The sequence below is a fragment of the Pseudorca crassidens genome, chromosome 17 (assembly GCF_039906515.1).
Source record: "Pseudorca crassidens isolate mPseCra1 chromosome 17, mPseCra1.hap1, whole genome shotgun sequence".
Lineage (NCBI taxonomy): Eukaryota > Metazoa > Chordata > Mammalia > Artiodactyla > Delphinidae > Pseudorca > Pseudorca crassidens.
This window is the reverse complement of record NC_090312.1, coordinates 46,752,450-46,774,572: the sequence shown is the minus strand read 5'-3', so window position 1 is coordinate 46,774,572 and position 22,123 is coordinate 46,752,450. Positions and strand designations below refer to the sequence as shown.

The window sequence follows — 22,123 nt, the reverse complement described above, 5'->3', positions numbered from 1 at the left end:
AGCACTGTAGGACATAGGCGACAAAGTGAAGCATTGAAATAATTATGATGCCAGAACACTTGGTGATGATTTTTAATTGTGAGCAGATGAATTTTTGATGTTACAATAATGCTTATCTGTTATTTGAAAATAACCAGGAAATAAATGTTTGAGTCATGGCTCTGACCTTTACTAGTTCTATGACCTTGGGCAAATTAACGTCTCAGTGCTTGGTTTGCTCATATATACAATGGAGATAATGGCAGCACTTACTTCGTAGCGTTGTGTAAGAATTAGTAAATTAAAACAGAAAAATACTTAGAACCTTGCCTGAGTAATAGGCATTCAATGTTAGTTATTTTAGTTGTTTTTCATGAAAGTGTATATTTCCCTGCTGTGTTACATATGTTGGATGTTTGTGTGTTTGTTTTTTAAGCTTTGGCGGTTTAACAAAATAATATCACCATCATCTTCATTTATATTTTCTTCATTACTAGATTGAATTCTTTTCAAATTATTTACAGTCTGCGTGAATCTCCAGAGAATTATTCTGAGTGAAATAGAGCCATTACAAAAAGATTACATATTATATGGCTTCATTTATATAACTTTTTTTTTAAACTTTTTAAACTTTTTAATTTGTTTCAAAGTTAAACCCAAGACACACTGACTTCACAGGAAATCCAATGAGAAATGTTTTTCTAGGCTGAACACCTGTTTCCCCTTAGTCTCCCCACAAAAAACATTGCATATTAATTACTTTCATTTTACAATCACTGCTAAATAAACATTTTTAATATAATAATAAGTCAGTAAGGGAACTGAACCAGATTCAGGATTGAAATAATGCAGTTTTCCATGAAGATATCAAAGCCATATTTTTCACCTCAACTTCCAACATTTCACGTAGGTTAAGGACGTCCCTCAAGCACCTCTAAGCCCTCCTTCCCCCAGGTTCTAACTCATGGCATTCTGCATGGCAGGCCTCCTGAGAGTCTAGGGCATAAGAGTTTTGGGGGGTTCAGAAAGCGGGCTGTGGACCCCCTGCCTGAGGCTTTGGTTTGAGCCCTGGATCCGGCCTTACTTGTGTTTCCCCACAAGGATGGCGTCTCAGTCTTTCCTGAAGTTGGGCACCATGAAGAATGCTATGAGTTATATAACATTTTTGAAACACTGCAGGGATCAAACACTGTATGTTTGATCCCTGGTCAGGAAAGGTGATCTCACATGGCGTGTGGCATGGCCAAAAAAAGGAAATGACAAAATTATAATAATGAAGACCAGATTAATGGTTGCCAGGATTAAGTAGGGGGTGGGGACAGGAGAGAAGTGGGTGTTGCTATGAAAAAGGAAAATGAGGGATCCTTGTGGTGATAGAACTGTAGTATATCTTGACTGTAGCAATAGTTGTGATATCCCCAGTTTTGATACTGTACTATACTTATGCAAGATGCTACCACTGGGAGATACTGGGTAAAATTTCTGTGGTATCTATTATTTTCTTATATATATAAAAAAAAGCCCCAAAACTCCCTACACAGAAAACCCCAGGACCAGATGGCTTCACTGGCAAACGTCACCATTTTTTTCCCCTGAGACATGTCTTTAGTTGTAAACAAATCTGTTCTGACTTGCCTATTTTCATTTTCTTTTTAAAATTATTATTGCTAATTAATACTGTTTGTAATTCTTTTAAAGAATTTAAATTAGATTTATTTAAACTAAAATAACAAAACAAAAACAATTCACCCACCCATGGCCTCTTGCAACCACCAGTCCGTTCTCTGTATCTATGAGCATTCTTTTTTAAGATTCCACATATAAGAGAGATCATATGGTATTTGTCTTTCCCTGCCTGACTTATTTCACTTAGCATAATGCTGTCAAGATCCATCCATGTTGTTGCAAATGGCAACGTTGCATTATTTTTATGGCTGAATAATATTCCATTGTAGATATATACCACAATTTCTTTACCTAGTCATCATCAATGGACACTTAGGCTCTTTCCATATCTTGGCTATAGTAAATAATGCTGCAGTGAACATGGACATGTATATATCTTTTTAAGGTAGTGATTTTTTTCCCCTTTGGATAAATACCCAGAAGTGGAATTGCAAGATCATATGCTAGTTTGGTTTTTAATTACTTGAGGGACCTCCATACCATTTCTCATAGTGGTTTCACCAGTTTACATTCCCACCACAGTACACAAGAGTTCCCTTTTCTTCACATCCTTGCCAACACTTGTTATTTCTTATTTTTTTGATAATAGCCATTCTGAAATGTGTGAGGTGGCATCTCATTGTGGTTTTGATTTGCAGTTCCTTGATGATTAATGATGACAAGTATCTTTCATGTACCTTTTGGCCATCTGTATGTCTTTTTTGGAAAAATGTCTATTCAGGTGTTCTTCCCATTTTTTAAATTGGATTGTTTTTTGCTGTTGAGTTGTGTGAGTTCTTTGTATATTTTGGATATTAGCCCCTTATCAGATATATGATTTGCAATTATTTTCTCCCATTCAGTAGTTTTACGTTTCATTTTGTTGATATTTTCCTTTGCTGTGCAGAAACCTTTTAGTTTGGTGTATTCCCAATTGTTTATTTTTGCTTTTTTGCTTTACTTTTGGTGTCAGATACAAAAAAATCATTGCCAAGACCCATGTCAAGGAGCTTACTGACTATGTTTTCTTCTAGGAGTTTTATTGTTTCAGGGCTCATGTTCAAGCCTTTAATCCATTTTGAGTTAATTTTTGTGTATTGTGTAAGATAGCTGTCCAGTTTCATTCTTTTGCATGTGGCTGTCCAATTTTCCCAACACTATCTATTGAAGAGACTTCTCCTTTCCCAATGTGTATTCTTGGTTCTTTTGTTGTAAAGGCTCTATAGTCTGTTCCATTGATCTATGTGTCTGTTTTTATTCCAAAAATTATATTGTTTTAATTACTATAACTTCAAAATATAGTTTGAAATCTGAATGTGATGCTTTCAGCTTTATTCTTTCTCAAAATTGTTTTGGCTCTTTGAGGTTTTTGTGGTTCCATATAAGTTTTAGGATTGTTTGTTCTCTTTCTATGAAAAATACCACTGGAATTTTGATAAGAATTACACTGAATCTGTATATTGTTTTGGATAGTATGGATATTTTAACAAAACTAATTTCTCTAGCCTATGAACATGGAATATCTTTGCATTTATTTGTGTCTTCTTCAATTTCGTTCATTAATGTCTTTTAGTTTTTAATATACAGGTCTTTCACCTCCTTGATTAACTTTGCTCCTAGGTATTTTGTTCTTTTTGATGCAATTGTAAATGGGATTATTAATTTCTCTTTATGATAGCTCATACACTAATAAGCATACACAGCATATTTTTGTATATTGATTTTGTATCCTGAAACTTTACTGAATTTCTTTATTAGTTCTAATAGTGTTTTGATGGAGTCTTTAGGGTTTTCTGTATATAATATCATGTCACCTGCAAGTTTTTTCTTACTTTCCAATTTGAATTCCTTTTATTTCTTTTTCTTGCCTAATTCCTCTGGCTAGGACTTTCAATGCTATGTTAAATAAAAGTGGTGAGAGTGGACATCTTGTCTTGTTCCTAATCTTAGAGGAAAAGCTTTCAGCTTTTATTATATTGAGGTATGCTTCCTCTATACATGCTTTGTTGAGAGTTTTTATCATACATGGGTGTTGAATTTTGTCAAATTCTTTTTCTGCATCTATTGAGATGATCATATCATTTTTATCCTTCACTTTACTAATGGTGTAAAGTGGTGTATCACACTGATTGATTTGCAGCTGTTGAACTATTCTTGCATCTGGGGAATAATCCCATTTGACCATGGTGTATGATCCACTTAATGTGTTGTTAAATTTGATTTGCTGATATTTTGTTGAGAATTTTTGCATCTATATTCATTAGGAATGGCTTGTAATTTTCTCTTTGTGTGTGTGTGTGTGTGTGTATGGCAAACTCGTCTGGTTTTGGCATCAGGTTATACTGGCCTTGTAAAATGTGTTTGGAAGAATTACCCACTATTCTATTTTTTGGAAGAGTTTGAGGAGAATTGGTGTTAATTCTTCTTTGAATATTTGGTGAAATTTCACCAGGAAGCCATACGGTTCTTGACTTTTGTTTGTTGGGAAGTTTTTGATTACTGATTCAATCTCCTTGTTAGTTACTGGTCAGTTTAGATTTTCTATTTCATCATAATTTGGTTTTGGTAGGTTGTATGTTTCTAGGGATTTATCCATTTTTTTCTAGGTTGTCCAGTTTTTTGGCATATAATTGTTCATATTGGTCTCATGATCCTCTGTACTTCTGTGGTATCAGTTATAATATCTCCTTTTTCAATTTTGATTTTTATTTATTTGAATCTTTTCTTTTGTTGTTGTTGACTCTAGCTAAATGTTTGTCAATTTTGTTAACTTTTTTCCAAGAACCATCTCTTAGTTTTACTGGTCTTTACTATTGTCTTTTTAGTCTCTTTCATTTATTTCTGCACTAATCTCTGTTATTTTCTTCCTTCTAACTTTGGGCTTTGTTTGTTCTTCTTTTTCTACTTCCTTAAGCTGTAAAGTTAAGTTGTTTGAGATTTTCCTTGTTTCTTGAGGTAGGTGTTTATCTCTATGAACATCCCTCTTCAATCTGCTTTTACTGCATCCCATAAATTTTTGTATGTTACACTTTCATTTGTCTCAAAGTATTTTTTGATTTCTCTTTTGACTTCTTCTTTGACCTATTTGTTATTCCATAGCATGTTTATTCTCCAGTTTTCTTTGTGTAATTAATTTCTCATTTCTACCATTGGTTAGAAAAAATGCTTGATATGATTTCAATCCCCTTATATTTATTAAGACTTGTTTTGTGGCCTAACACACAATGTATCTTAGGAAATGTTCTGTGTACACTTGAGAAGAAGGTGTATCCATTGCTTTTGGATGGTACCTTTTGTAAATATCTGTTAAGCCCAACTGGTCTAACATGTCATTTAAGGCAGATGGTTCCTTATTGATTTTTTTTTTTTGTCTCAGTGATCTATCATTTGGCATAGTGGGGTATTAAAGTCTCCTACTATTATTGTATTGCTGTCTATTTTTCCCTTTGGGTGTGTTAATATTTATATATTGAGATGCTCCTATGTTGGGTGCATAAATATTTTAAATGTTATATCCTCTGGTTGGATTAGCCCCTTTATCATGCCCCTTTTTGTCTATTATTATTTTTGTCTCTTAGTCTTTGTTCCAAAGTCTATTTTGTCTGATATAAGTATAAATACTCCAGCTTTCTTTTGGTTTCCATTTGCAATGAATATCTTTTTCCATCCCTTCACTTTCAGTTTGTGTATATCCTTACAGCTAAAGGGTGTCTCTTGTAGGCAGCATGTAGATAGGTCTTGTTTTTTTAATCTATTCAGCCACCCTATGTCTTCTGATTGGAGAATTTAGTCCATTTATATTTAAAGTAATTATTGATAGGTATGTGCTTATTGCTATTTTGTTAATTGTTTTCTTGCTGTTTTTGTAGTTCCTCTCTGTTCCTTTCTTCCTCTCTTGCTCTCTTCCTTTGTGATTTAATGAGTTTCTGTAGTGGTATGCTTATATTCCTGTGTCTTTACCTTTTGTGTACTTCCTGTAGGCTTTTAATTTGTGGTTACCATGAGGCTTACATATAACAACTTATATCTATATCAGTCTTTTATAGATATCTATAAAACTCTAAGAAAAATAAAATGAAAATAAATTGGGAAAAATACTTCCTATACAAATATCAAAGGGTTAATCAATTAATCAAAAAATTACCCCATTTTTATGAAATATCAAAATTTCTAAGGTATTGATAAAAGATTTAAGAAAATAAACATTGAATTACTGAAAGTAAAGAAAGAAACTAATTTCTAAACCTTAATGGCTGTACTTGTTACACTGAGCTCTACAATATCCCTCAGTGAATTTATGAAAGTATTCAGAAAGTTTCTATTAAATTCACAAAAAAATTAAATGTTCTTGTTTTCAATAATGCAGAAAAGGAAAGAGCCTCAGGTATAGTATAATTATGAGTATTAAATTATATTCCCTAGCATTTATATCACGTATGAGAAGTGAAAAGTTATTTACAGTCAACATTTTTGGGGGGGCCACATCACGCGGCTTGCGGGATCTTAGTTCCCTGACCAGGGATTGAACCCAGGCCCTCAGCAGTAAAAGTGTGGAGTCCTAACCACTGGACCACCAGGGAATTCCCTAGAGTCAACATTTTTGAATATTTATTAAATACAGTGAAGTAAGCAAGTCATATTCCATCTACACAAGGTCATATTAATTTTAGTATTCAGTAAGTTAACAAATGTTTGTAATGTATCTACTTGATATCAAGCACTATTCTAGGTGTTGGCAATACAGTGATGAACAAAACAGGGAATAAGACAAGTGCCTCTGAGAGAATGAGGGTGTTGAAATAAAATAATTAAATATACATTAGTACCTATGACTAAGACTCCATGAAACATCTGGTTTCTGTATTTCTGCTTCAGCTGAGCCCTAATCAGTGTCCCTGGTCTATTCTAGGAAAGGGAAGAAAAGCAGTTGTGTACAGGCTAGTGATAAGGAAGAGAGACTTTCTCCAGCTGGCCCCTTCTTTTACTCTGTGCAATGGCAAATACCATTCAAGTAACTCAATATGCTACTACTACTGATTTTACTATTAAAATTTTGGAGGGTTAGAGCCAAGAACTCTAGCTATGCTTGTTCATAAACATGAGAAGGACAGAAAACACGAACTGAGGGAAATGTCAGGGCCAAACTCCATTTAGTGAAGTCTTTCACAGGTGAATGGCAGAGCTGAGATAGAACTCTTTCTATTAAATTTACAGATCAAGTAAGATTCTTCAAGTCTTTCAACATCAGCATTCTAAATATCTCTCTTAATACAATTTTGTAAGGGTGTACAAAGTACATATCCTATGGACACTGGACCAGATATCTTCCTTGGAGTCACTATGAATATCTGTGACATCTTCCTAGAAATCCCCCTGCCAAAATGTCATCAGGATCATCCATTTTATCCTGCTTCTAGGAAGAACTGTTTTTTTGTTTGTTTGTTTTGGTTTTTTTTTTTTTTTTTGTGGTACGCAGGCCTGTCACTGTTGTGGCCTCTCTCGTTGTGGAGCACAGGCTCCGGACGCGCAGGCTCAGTGGCCATGGCTCACGGGACTAGCCGCTCCGCGGCATGTGGGATCTTCCCGGACCGGGGCACGAACCCGCGTCCCCTGCATCGGCAGATGGACTCTCAACCACTGCGCCACCAGGGAAGCCCGGAAGAACTGTTTTAATGGTTACTTAGTTTTGTTTTTCTTTCCCATTCACCAGTTACTGGGGTACCCAGAAAGCCCACGACTTATCTTTAAAAATAAAAATGCCAGCTATTTTTATTGAATTTGTGTAATAGCAAATGTAAAATATATAAAATCAATCCACATATGTTTTGTATCTTTCAGAGACAGAGTTAAAATTTTGTGAAAGAATACTTAAGTAGTCTCAAGCTAATTGTATTTCTTAAGAAAGCTCTCATTTACAATCCCCTTTGATGATTATACTGATAGTGAATTGAAAGTGAGAGTAGTTTTCTCTCTCTTATATATGTAATAAGGCAAATAGTTACCTGTTTGTTAATGCTAGGAAGCTTCTAAATGAGCCCCAGGAGAAACAATAATTCCCAAGTTCTTATAAGGAATGAGCGTATTACTGCATGTGCAAATTTAAAACCAGATTTAGAGCTCATCTGTTTTCAGCTACTATTGCAATGGAGGATAATGCTGGAAGGAAGGAATGGTCAGTCCACATAGCCTGAGGAGCTATGTGGAGAGAGGGAGCTATGTGGATAGAGAGAGCTATGTGGAGAGAGAGAGGAGCTGACAAACCTAGCACTCTGGCATGCCTTCTTCTTGGATAAATATGCAGATCCTATCTACTTTGCATTTTAGAAGTATGGGACAGATGAGCAATTATTTAAATAGATTCCATCAGAATTGGTCTACTTAGCTGCTTTCCTCCTTTAACTGATATGTAAATGTTGGAGATCATCCAGGTTTAATTTATGGACTTTCTTTCTTCAATGTCTACTCTTTCTCTGCAGGTGATCTCATTCATCTCAATGGCTTTTATATGCTAATAACTCCTAAATTTACATCTCTGCCCCAAACTTCTACTCTAAGTTCTAGACCCATATAACCAATTGCCTACTAATACTAGGATTCTTAATTATAACATGTCTAAAACAGAACTCATGAATTTCTTCTCAAACCTGTTAACCCCTCCATCTTATTTGCTACACTGAATGGCTAGCCTCCACTCAGTTGCTAAAGCCAGAAACAAAAATCTATTTTTAATAACCTCTTTTGGAATTCCCTGGTGGTCCAGTGGTTAGGACTCGATGCTTTCACTGCCGTGGGACTGGGTTCAGTCCCTGGTTGGGGAACTAAGATCTCACAAGCTGCCTGGTGTGGTCAAAAAAAAAAAAAAAAAAAACACCACCAACAACAAAAAGTCTTTTTTTAACCCCCCCATACCCAATTTATTAATGAGTCACTAATTCTATCACTTAAATCTACCTTGAATCTATTGTTGCTTTTGCCAAATCTGCTGGCCCAGTCTTTCTCATCTGGGCACCTGTGAAAGTCTGGAGACTTTACTTCTTGGCCTCTTCTAATCCATACTCCACATACCACCAGATTTACTTTTTGAAAAATGAGAATTCCAAATTTACAGGAAATTTTCAGGTATAGGGCAAAGACAAAGGTCTTCCTGAACTCAGTTTCAGATATGATGATGCATTCATAGTCCCTAAATTCTTCAGTGAGTATCTCCTCTCCTGCCATCAAGACGTTTTTACCATCTAATACAAAGAACCAGTTCAAGTTTTCCGATTATCTTATTATTATTATTATTTTTTGCGGTACGCGGGCCTCTCACTGCTGTGGCCTCTCCTGTTGTGGAGCACAGGCTCCGGGTGCGCAGGCTCAGCGGCCATGGCTCACGGGCCCAGCCACTCCGTGGCATGTGGGATCCTCCCAGACCAGGGCACGAACCCGTGTCCCCTGCATTGGCATGTGGACTCTCAACCACTGCACCACCAGGGAAGTTCCGATTATCTTGATAATGACTTTGTGACTAAGAGATTCAATCCAGGATCACATGTCACATTCTAGTTATATTGTCTCTAGACTTTTTTAACCTGGAACAGTTTTTCAGTCTTTTATTTTCATACTTTTGAGGATTACAGGTCAATTATTTTGTACAAGATGCCTCAGTGTGGGTTTGTCTAATAAAGAGATTCAGATTATGCATTTTTGGCATAAATATCACAGAAGTGATGTTTTTTCCCCCCTCATTGCCTCATATTGGATTGTCTTCCAAGAAAAAGATGCCAAGTTGAATTAAACACAAAAGAGACTTATTGGGAGAAATGCCTGTGAAGAATAAAGGGGAAGAAGCAGGAATTGGCAGAGAGAGGGTCTTTAGACCAATATTTGGGACAAACACCTGAGAAAGGTGAGAAGGAGGTAAGAACTCACACTCTAGTGCAGTTCTGAGAAAACCTCAAGACAGACTGATGGGGTGTCCCCAAGAAAATGTTTCCTGTTAGAGGAATCCCACATCAGGCAGGAATGGACAGGCTTAAATATCCCCACCATGCTCAGTGATTGGCTGGGAGTAGACTAGGAGAAGTGGACCTCAGCATTCATAGGGATAGTGGCTGGAAGTGTCAGCAGCTTTTCTCTCCAAGGTATGTTCTCTCAGCAGGGCATTTCCATGGCCACCATGTATGTGGTATACAATTTTGATGATACCATTTCTGGTGATATGCACTTGGTTAAAGGTGGTACCAGCCAGATTTCTCCACAAGTCTGGTAGTTGCTGAATGGTGATTTTTTATGTCCACAATATCTTCTAGATTTATTAGTTGGCATTCTGCTATAAAGTAGAGCTTTCTCTTTTCCCATTTCTTTACTAATTTTTTTCAGTGTTGACTCATATACTCCTATTTCATTAATGGGCTATGACTTGTTTTTATCTTTATTTATGCTGGTGCTCAAATTGTTCCAGAATTGGCCAGCAGGAGTCCTTTCAGGCCAGCTCCTGGTTTTTTTGTTTTGTTTGTTTTCTTGCTTTGAGGTGTCCTATCATTCTTCGAGCACTTCCTTCTCTTCACCACAAAAAAACACCTCCAGGACCACATTGTCCTGCTCTGTTCACAAAAAGAGCAAGACCAAAGGAGGGACAAAGTGGGGTGGGAACAAGGCCGGGTTATGGTCAGGCTGGGTGAGAAAGTGTCTGAGAAGGAAGAACACAGCTGCCCTTGCCTGGTGAAAAAAAAAAAAAGCTAGGATTAACCATTTGTCCAAGGAGCACTGGTTCCTTTTAGCAGAGAATGGCATTTTGAAACCAAGATCTGGGTACTAGGTGTTCTCATTATTATTGGAGTGCCATTGCTCCCAGACCATCTCAGTGAACAGAGATAGAAAAAAAAAAAAATCTATATGCATATACAACATATGTGTACACATACATACTTATATATAAATATATATTTACATATCTCTATTTCTGTTTAGAAAATCAAGACTGAAATTCTAATCCAATGCCAAAAAGTTCATTCTAACATTCCTGCTTTCCATATTTGTAGCTCCTTCCTATCACAGTGAGAAACATGACTTCCATTATACACAGTGTGTTTATTTATTCCTCATGTATAAAACCAATCTCATGACCTCATTAGGTCACCACTAGACTTTGTGCTCCTTCCTTGAGCAACCCCAGGCTTTCCTCTGGGACACTGTTGCACTCCATCTCAAAATATTTTATAAACACCAGGTCTTTGAAACAAGTTATTATCATCATTGGAATAAACAGTCCGATCAAGAAGTGAAAGAGTGGCATGGACTTATATATACTACCGATGTAAAATAGATAGCTAGTGGGAAGCAGCCACATAGCACAGGGAGATCAGCTCAGTTCTTTGTGACCACCTAGAGGGGTGCGCTAGGGAGGGTGGGAGGGAGACACAAGAGGGGGGAGGTATGGGGATATATGTATATCTGATTCACTTTGTTATAAAGCAGAAATGAACACACCATTGTAAAGCAATTATGCTCCAATAAAGATGTTAAAAAAAGGAATCTGTACCTTTAAAACAAACAAACAAACAAAAAACCAAAATTGAATTTAGTGAAATAGTATATAAACTTAAGGAAGAAATACAAAATACGAGGGGAAAATAACAGAGAAAGAAAATGACAGATAAGCTGAGAAACATTAAAGATATTTATTTAATCCTTTAACAGTTAATTATATAGCACCTACCATGTGGCAGGTACTGTTTTAAGAGCAGGACATGCACCAGTGAAAAGAAAAGATACAGACACAAATTTTTGAATAATAGAAGTGCTAAGTAAAGAATTCACACACACAAAACCCCCCAGAATCACTAATAAGGGGTACAACTGTAAACTGAAGATGCTTTTCAATATATTAAGAAATATGATTTGAGTTGGGGAGGAAGTAAAGAAGAAAACCAACAAACAGAAACCAAGATCAAACATGTCCTGGGAAATTTTCAATGTCATTCAAGGATGAATCACTGACTTTAACTATAAAGCTATAAAACTTTTAGAAAAAATAACACAGAAGAAATGATTGATACATCCAACATCTGGATACACATCTGGATGTGTATCTCCAGAGAATTATACTGGTGAAAAAAGCCAGTCCCCAAAGTTTACATCCTTTATGATTCCATTTTCATAACATTCTTGAAATGACAAAATTATAGAAATGAAGAACAGATTATTGGTTACCAGGGATAAAGGAGGAGGTGGGAGGAGGGAAATGAATGTGGCTATAAAAGAACAACATGCTGTGGCTATAAAAGGAAAGAAATTTCCTTTCTTGTGATGGAAATGTTCAGTTTCTTGATTATATCAGTGTCAAAATCCTGGTTGTGATATTGAGCTTTAGTTTTGCAAGATGTTACCATTGGGGGAAATTGGTAAAGAGTACACAAGATCTCTTATTTCTTACAACTGCATGTGAATTGAATTTACAATTATCTCAAAATAAAAAGTTGAATTAAAAACTGAAAGTATGTAGTCAAAGATTAGTCTGTTTAATAGAGCTATCATCTGTGTATAAAAGTACCTAAAAACATTTTTAGACCTGCAATATTTATTACCCAAGTATATGTTTCCTGTAAAGATCTCTAGAAAACTCAAGACAACCTGTGGACAGGGATAAAGAGGTCCCAACAGAGGCAGTTCAATATTTAGAATAAGTATTATGTAGTTTAGAGATGAGTAAAAAACGTTACTATAACTAAAAATTGATGTAATTACTGACAGAACAAGAGTAATTATGAATACTCTAGAAAGGTAAGGGATGTAATATTACTACTTATTATGACTACTGAAACATTAGTTAAAACTAACAACAAAAAGACTTTCCCATTTAACTAATGATGAAGAATGAGGGAACAGAAAACATCACTAAAGAGCATAAAATTATTTTTCTCTCCTTAAAAGGAAACAAAAATGTAGGATGCTTGATTATAAATTGATAATTGCAGTATCATGACTGTGAATTGCTTTAACTCATTTATAAAGTGTTAAAAGTACGATATTTACTTTCAAACGTTATTATAATATTAATGTAAATAGAGTAACACCATAATGGAAAAAGGAAAAGGGAGAAGTATAAATTTTTAAATTATAAAGTAAAATGACAAAACATAAAAGTGGCAAAAATTAATCAATCAAAATAAGTAAATCTCAGATAAAAATAAAAATAATTTGAAATAGTATATTCTTTAAAATAGATAACAAAGTAGAAAAAATTTTAAATGCAGCCTAGAAATTAATTTAGAAAATAATGATTTCTTTACAATTTGGTTTCCAAACAAAACCACAGACGGTCTTTTTGTTTTGAACTTCAAAATGAGAGAGTTTGATTCTAAAGGTTATGTCATTTCTAAAATATATTTTATAGAGAAAAAAAATTAAGGATTGCGATAGTATATATAGTATGTCTCCATTTTTGTCAGTGAGATAAATGCATACAAACATATTTAGATGCATATTTATAGAGAAAAATATCCAAAAATCTTTGCACTAAATTGTTAGTTGTGAATTATATATACCTGTTAAAAAGATAAGATTTCATTAAAATAACTAAAAATACTAAATAGACCTAAGACAAATCATACAACATTAAATAAAATGGAATGTAAAACATAATGAACACACATTTCTGCATTAAACAATATGTATAGGATAATAGTTGAAAAATTTAAACATTTTAGGGAGGTGGAATTAGGCTTGAATTATTTTTAAAAATTTAAAATTTATCCTTGTTCATTAATTCTGAGGGTAGCACCTTGTAATTCCTTTTTTTCCACTTTAAATCTTTAATTCACCTTAATTTTTTCAAAAGATAGCTTGTTTTCACAATGCTATTTATTGATATCACCTTTTTACATAATATATTCTTATGTATACATGGGTCTGATTCTACACTTTCTCTTCTGTTCCATTAATCTAACTATTTCTTCTGATTTCAATGACTTTACATATGAAATTTTTGCACAGAAAGTCCTCTTTTGTTACCTTTTTTTTAAACTTTCCTGGACATTTTCACACTTTTATTATTGCAGATGATCCGTGCATCAGTTTATTAAAATAAAAATCAAGAACAATGCTTTGGAATAATTATTGTAAGAAGACCTACTTGACAGGATAATTTGAGAGAATTCAATGTGTGATTTAACAATGCGATGAACTGCCTCTTTCATGTTACAAGAATAGTACAGTCCCGCTCACTCATTCCCAGCTAACAGAACAGCTAAAAGTTTAAATATATTATAATCCCTGTAAGAAAAATAGTACAACATTCTATTTATTTTTTTATTTTATTTATTTGAATGATGATATGAAAGAGTAAGTCAAAATGAGAGAGGTGTTTCTAATTTGATTATAAAATTTAAAAATGCTTTATCAATTTTGACTTTGACTTCAAGTTAAATCAACACGAAGAGTTTTCAGCTCATGTGTCAGGAGTAACAAGGCAAGAAATTCAGTGTACTTATGTGATACTAAATGGTAGTAAAAGCTGCATCTAAATAGGCTAATTCTTAACTGATGAGCCAAGAGTAACTCTGATACCCAACAGAGACATAATTTTCAATTATTTGGTCTCTTATATCTCAGTGAGACAATTAGGGCCTCCCTTTCGCCCATGGAGCCTATATACAGTGTCCCCTGCAGAAATGGTAATTAACTCTGTCACTGAAAAAATGGGGAGCAGTGAGGGAAGGAATTCACATTTCTTAAATGTCTGTTATGGGATAAGTGCTTTGCATTTAACTTTTTTGGGGGGGATACAGTACAAAAATTGAATCAGAAGCCAACTACTGTTCACTTTCCTCTCTGCAGAGTTAACTCATTTAAATAATTCAGAACTTTAGGTTAGATGATTTGTCAAAGTAGTTTCTATAAAATTTCAACTTTTCTATAGTATTACAACTAAAATTGTTTCTTTCAATCAGTTTGAATAAATCCTATTTTAGTTCTAATTTTGTCTATCAAATCAATAAGTACAAAAAGTCCATAAGCTAAGTCTGATAATAAGCTCAGTTGATATCTACTCCTGAGTGTTTAGTGCACATATTTAACCTTGAAAGCATTTTATAACCATATGCATACTTAGAACTTTCACTATCATTTCTTAAGCTTGAGACTAATGCTGGAGCCGAAATGATCTTATAACTGAACTGATGCCCTACTTCTACATCCAGGAGATATGATAACGCTTGCAACTGCTACCTAGGAATACTTTTCCTTTTCCTTTCAATTACTTTTTGTAAATTTCTCTGTATTTTGAAAATAGATTTTGCTTCTTTTGCTTCATGGGAATTATATCTATTTTTACATATAACAAACTTTTTTCTGAGTGACACTGTCTAACTTAAGTGCCCTAAAATTCATTTTTCTTGATCTCAATGATAAATATTTAAAACTAAGAGATTGGAATACATATTTTTCCATTTGCCTCAAACTATTTTGATAATTATTTGTTATTATTATAGATGCAATTTTCTAGGGCTTGATATTTTCAGAGTGAGTTTAAAATTCAGCGTTAATCAAATTATATCAAGTTTAAGTGGATATGTAATAAAACTTTCACTTAATCAGGGTGATGGTCCCTGGGCTTTGTGGTGCTTCTGAAGCTTCCCATGTCACCAAGGCAATACAGGCTGGATGCTTTTGTGTCACTGCTTATGTAGGCTTCCCATCTGCCAAAGAGTGCACTAGTATAGAAGGCACAGAATGGGGGAATAAGATGCTCCGTTGCTAACTTTCTCTGATCCTGTGTCCTCCTCTTTCAACATGAGAATGCAGAACTAGATGAATCTTCATTCTTTTCAGCTTTAAAACACCTTTTTCCAAAATTGAACAAACTAATTTAAAAATAAATTTCCCTGGAGTATGAATGTTGAGAGTAGAAGAGAATGCAGTAAACGCAGTATGAGTTTCCTCTAAGCCATGCAGTTCTTAGGAAGTGCTTCATCCTGTAAACATTTTGAAATTTTTATTTCAGAGATGGAAGAAAAGGAAAATTAAGGAAACATCCTAAGATTAATTGGAATTGGAACTATATTTAACTGCAGATACAAATTAGATACTTACTCTAGAGAGCCATGATTCTGCTCAAGAAGTAGATGAAAAATAAGATGAAATTGAGATGGAAATGGTCCTTAGGTACAGAATCATAGCCTCCACACTGTATACATGTGTAGATATTTTTTGACTTGCACAAAATTATATAGCAAATTGGTGACAGTCAGAAATAAAGTGCATATGTCTCTTAACCCCCAGGTCAATGATCTATTTAATTCTCTAATAACAGTATCTTCTGATATAAGCTAATGGTATCTCATATCAATAAATTATAACATATAATCAATAAGCTATATAAATTATAGATTGTTCATTTTTCTCAGTATTTAAACAGTCTTCAGTCACTCCCATCTTAAGAGAAAAATCTTTTCTCAGTGGTTTCAACCTTCAGTGGGTATCAAGGTACCTGGAGCTCTTAAAAAATAGTCAATGCCTAGGCCCTACCTGCAGAGATTATGAAAATAGGTAAGGGCAAAGCATGGATATTTTTTGAAAGGTGTCCAGGTGACTCAATGTGAGAGAACCACAGTCCTACCTCCTCCTTTATCTTTCCCCACTCCCCAGCTACTGCTTTCTCCTCTTTAATTCATAGCCTTTTAAAAACTTTAAATGACATAATTAATGTAGAAACTACACAAGCAATGCAAATTTTAGAGTAGGTAAAGAAATGCAAATCTTTTTGAAAAGCAGGTCCTTTTCTAATTAATTTCAACGTTAATTGTAATTTTCTATGCTCCCACTGCCAAGTTTATTGAGAGTGGTCTACATTTGCAGTCTTCATTTACACTTTAACACACTTGCACATGGCTTGCACACCCCCTACTTGCTTGTAATTACTGCCACCAAGTTACCAATGACTGCCTAATTGTCAAACCCAATGAATACTTTCAAGTTTTTAACTTATTTGGGCCTCTCTGTAGTATTTAACAGCCTCCTATTTCTCAAAACTTTTTCCTTCCATTGCCTATGACACTCCCTCCTGGTTGCTATTCTCTCTGGCTGCTCTCTATCAGTCTCCTAGTCACCATCGTATTCACTTGGTACCAAATCCACACCAAAAGCCTCAAATACCATCTATGTGTGTTGATAAGTTCCAAACCTCTATTCCCAGCCCATATCTCTGGACCCACATATCCACTTAATCAGAGAGATCATATCCTCTTGATCTCCATGCCTCATAGACATTTCAAACTCACCATCTCCCACATCTCCAAACTGCTCATAAATATGTCACCATTCACAGAACCTGAGGAGCCATCACAGCTTCTCCCCTTTTTTTGGCACCCTCATCCTATACTCACCAAATTTATTTTCTATACCTCTCAAATGTAACACTTTCTCTTTTTTAATTTTTTATTGTTATGTCTTATTTGTGGCCTTCATCATTTCTCCCCTGGTCTTCAGAGTGAGTAGTAGTCTCGACTCTTCAATTCCTCCAATATTCTTAGTGTCATATAAAATGCAGACTCAATTGCCACTTTGATATCTCCTCATCCATGAACATAAAATCCTAACTTCTTACTTTTTAATATTCTACATAAATCTATTCATGTGATATATATGTGGGTATATAACACACACACGTACACACACATCATATATGTAATTCTCTAGCCTTAATTCAATATTCCCACTTGCACTCTATATTCTAGCTGTATTTAATTATTTGCCATGCTCTTGTGCTTTTGTCTTTAGAATGCTCTTCTTCCTCTTCCCTTGGACAATCTGCACTTATCCTTTCAAACTCAATTCGGTTATCACTAACTGTGGAATACTTTCCTACCCTGGTTCATTTCCCCCCCCCCCCCCGCCAGTTCCCTTTGTCCTTGTTGCAACTCTTGATTCTAATTTAACCTTCTGCCTCTATGGTATAAACATTTATCGTGGATCTGATCACATTTTATTGTAATTGTTCCTTTATTCTTCTACCTTTCCCACTAAATGAGAGTTCCTCTAGTATTATTCCTATCTCTCTAACTCCAAAGCCTAGCAGAATGTCTGATATCTAGCTAATTTTTTTTCAGTATTTTCTGAAAAAATGACTGACAATAAATGTTCAGAAAATTCGAATCTTGATAAAAGGGTAATATTGGCATCACAAACCACAATAAGGCAATAAACTTAAAGTCAACTGTTTATGAAGGAAATAACTTAGGTTCATAAGATATCAATTCAAATACGTCTAAGTTATATGTTGGCTTAAAAAATTAAAAGAGCTGCTGGTAGAGAAAGCAGTCCACTGGGGAAAACTTACTAGACTGAAAACTCCTTCATTTTCCAACAAACAAACAAACAAACAAAACCAACCCTCAAATAGCATAAAGTAGGATAAATTACAGTTTTCTTTGGTGAAACTTTTCTTATTAGCATTTAGAAAGTGGCTAGCCTCACAGACATGAATAGAGTCTATGAGGTGTAAAGGAAGAGGAGAGACATAAATATACTGATGCACCAATTCAAACTATGTACACAATAAGGAAAGGAACAAAATTCCTATCTGCACAACTTTCACCTTTTACCTAAAAAGACTAAGACACATAACAATGTGTCTTAGTCTTTTTTAGTCACAGATCCCTTTGAGAACCATGTACTTTACAGCCCCTATCTGCAAAAAAACAATAAGCTAAATCTTCTTTAGAAAACTTCCCCAACCTTTACCTAAATACAATGATCTAAGTACTCCTTTCACTAATTACTCAATTTGTGCTATAATTTTTCACTGATATTTTACCCTGTACATATTATATAGTAGTTATTTTGTGTATATGTTCTCTCTCCAACTTCACTGTGTGCTCTGTAAACACAGGAGCCAGGTAAAAGTTTTAATACTCTGCCCTATTCTGTTCCATAAATGATCAACTCAATGTAGTCTGCCAAATATACACTCAAATAGTCAAAGTGCTTCGCAACTCCTAAAAGGTTGGTTTTGGGTAATAATACCTAACGCTTATTATATTCTTACTACCTACCAGGTATTCTCTCAGCACTTAACCCATTTTAATCTCTTTAATTCTCACAATTACCCCACGAGGTAGGCTATCATCCAGGTGAGGAAACTGAAGCACAGAGAGAAGTTAAGTAATTTCTTAGTGTTTCAAGGTCATGTAGCCAGGAAGCAGTGGTATTGGGATTTGACCACTGGCAGTTGGCCTTAAGAGAGCCAACTTCAATATTGTACTATATGACCTCGAGTACTTGAACAGAATATCTATCAATTGGGATGGTTTAATAAGAGGATGACTTCTACCATGCCAAAGAAAGGAATATAGGTTCACTTTACCTATTTTAAAAAAATTAGTGCAATTTTCCCCACTTTCCTTTTGGCTGTATTACCTTCATTCTCTCTCCTCTTCATTTCTTCTCTATTAGTCCCCCACACCTGCTCTCCACCACCATCAAAATAACCCATCTTAAGCTAGTAGGTTTCTTTTCACATTTTTCTCGCTACTCATTTAATCCGATATGGAGAGATGCACCTATTCACATGCACACAAATTCATGTATAGAAAGTCACATACAGAAACTCATGCACAGGAAAGTGAGATAGGACTTTTTCTCAAAAATGTGGTATTTTTACGTAGTTTTCTGCATCTCATTTATTTCACAAAACAATACTTCCTGGAAATCCCTCTAATTTACTGGCATAAATCTGGTTCTTCCTTTCTAAGGAAGTGGCTAGTCAATCTCCCATGGTATGGATGGTACATTATTTATTTAGCCATTCCCCTATTATGAACTGTGTTCACTTTGTCTCCAGTTGTTTGGCACTAAGAACAATGCTGCAATTAATATGGGGCATCAGAAATGCCAGAGGTGGAATGTGAAGTAGGCTCGCTGCGAATTCCTTCGAGGAAGTTTGCAGGAAGCTTCTCTATATATGGTCTTCCTGAATTCTCTCCTCTTCGAGCAGCAAGGAATATTAAGGTCATTCAGCTCCTTCTCAGCCTTTTAGAGGTCAGGGAGAGCTGACATATTTTTGTGCGACCGATATCAAACTTCCATTCGGAAACCCACAGGATTTCAAAGCTGAAGTCTCCCCAAGATCTGCAGCTTTCCAGGCTTTCTTACCAGCATTTGGCAGCCCATGCAGGAGAAACCCCTGCTCTGGTTTTCTATACCAAGACCCCCACAAACTCATAATAGAGTTGATCCTAGCAGCCAAGTGGAGGGAAGCAAAGACACTCTCAGGTTCAATGTTACCAGAATCTGTTCCAAGTCCATTTAATAATTTAATGCACTGCTATGAAACCTACCTAGAATGCTGATTCCAAGCAAAGCTGTCCTATTATACATTTAAAGTAGAAATATGATGACATAAAACCAGTTAGTTAACTTAATAGCAGAATAATGAACTGAAAAACCTTAGTGGAAAACTACTCAGTTCCCTGTCCTCCCAGCTGTGGTCAACTTGAGTGCAGGATTGTAAGAAATGAGCATGAAACAGGCCATGCATCAAAACATTTCTACTGAAAATGGCTTTATAACTAACAAAGACAGAATCAAAGAATTCACTCTTATGATGGTTATGAGTTTTATGCATCCTCGGATAAATATACTTACATTAAAACATAATTGTATACCTACTTCAAGAATTTTATAATTTTCAAATTACTCTTTTTTTCTGGTTCAATATATATTCTACTCACTCTTTTCTATTCAGCTTCGTGCATATTTTATGATTTTTAAGGCTTTCAATCAACAGGTTATCCCACAGAATATTAGTCACTGTTAAGACAGTAGTATCAGTTAGTAATTACTTAATTCAGATAATCAGGTTTGTTGAAACATGACAGAATGATTAAATATAAATTTACCACCTACATATATCCTGTTTTAACACTATCACACATATAATGCTTTCCCTAAAAATGTTCAATATTTAACTCATAATATTTAACTCATAATACTGTATACTATTAAAATATGTTTTCCCCACACTCTTGAGTGCTGACAGGCACCCTCAGCCAAGGAGAGTGAGCATGGCAGAAAGTACTGTACAATCTTGGGTAATGAACACACTGCTAACACATTTATCCAGTGAGTGTTCCACTGCACCACCCCAGCTGAAGGCAGTCTGCAACATGTGGTGTCCCGTCTTTGGCCTATTTTATGCTCTAGCAAGCAATTTTGACCTAAAATGTCTAGGAAACGTATACATGCAACAGGATGGGATCTGCTACAAATAAACAAGAACAAGTGTCTTTCTCAGTATTAAGACGAAAGTTTTATGGCAGCTGGAATGGGGCCTCAAGGAAACAGTCATAGAAACAGGGTAGAGGTCAACAGGAAATTAGATTTACCAAAGTCCTGTAACATTATGAAAGGCATCATAAGCATTACTGCAGCCTGAGATACATGACTAACAATTGTTTGACTGGCAGGTAGCATTTCATGATTTGGGGATATTAGAAAAAAAAACACAGAAGATCGAGTGTCAGTGTAAGACATCAGAACCATTTCTCCACAGGGCCTCTGCTATAACCATAACCACCCCCATCTAAGGTCAATTACCAGCATTCCCATTTTTAGGAGCATGTCCTCCTTTGTTCTTGAATTGCTCCCTCCCCTGGCATAATCTTTTATTTTCTCAGGCACACAAGTGATCTGGCATACCAATTATCAAAAGATTTTACTGATTTACCTTTAGAATTATCTATTTTAAATATTCAGCTACCTGAGAAAATAGTTTGCAGCAATCACTTTGCAATTCAGCAGTACCAAGTTATTATTTAGTTGTTGAATTATTTAACAGTTTTCATTCAACATATGTGAGGTTATTGGAACTCCTTAGCTTTAAATATCCTGTGGAACAAGTGATTCCACTCCCTTCTTTTAAGCTTTTTAGGTTAAAGACATGACCTTTAAAAAAATTATATCCTGAACAGTTTATTATAACAGAAATTAGCAATGTCCAATTTAAAAACCAGATAGTGTTATTCAGACCACCATTCTGGTACACTGAGTGGCCTGTGTCTGAAACAAAATTCCATCATTGAAGTCATCAACCTAGGTCAGTATCATTGCTCCTGAGGTCCTCATTAAAGCTCTCTTATTCTCTGCAAATGCTGACTGGTTTTGAACAGCATGGATTTACCATGCATCTCAGGATTTACCTGCATCAACCTGGCACATACCTAGCAACTTTCAGCATTCTAAAGAAAGTCCCACAAATATTGACGTATGTAAGCCATAGCACCTTTCCTAAGAACAGTTCCAATCAGCATTGCACATTAACAAACACATACTGGTATATGCTTGTAGCTCCACCACCTAGCTCAGTTAGAGCAATGGTAAATAAGAGTAGATACTGAACTTAATAGCTTCTCAGGGAGGGAAATGTTTTATAGTCATAGGCTTGATCCTATCAGGGGAAAGTCTTCTTAAAAGGTTTGCAGTTGGTTACAAAGTGCTT

General features: G+C 35.2%; 1 protein-coding gene and 1 non-coding gene across 3 annotated transcripts in view; one reads left to right on the top strand and one right to left on the bottom strand.

Annotated features, from left to right (window-relative positions):
• LOC137210178 (uncharacterized) overlaps positions 1–22,123 on the top strand; it is a 71,950-nt gene that overhangs the window by 37,788 nt on the left and 12,039 nt on the right. The gene's annotated exons all lie outside the window — the stretch shown is intronic.
• TRNAK-UUU (transfer RNA lysine (anticodon UUU)) lies at positions 6,152–6,224 on the bottom strand. The gene has a single exon. It is a non-coding gene; the product is annotated as a tRNA-Lys (tRNA).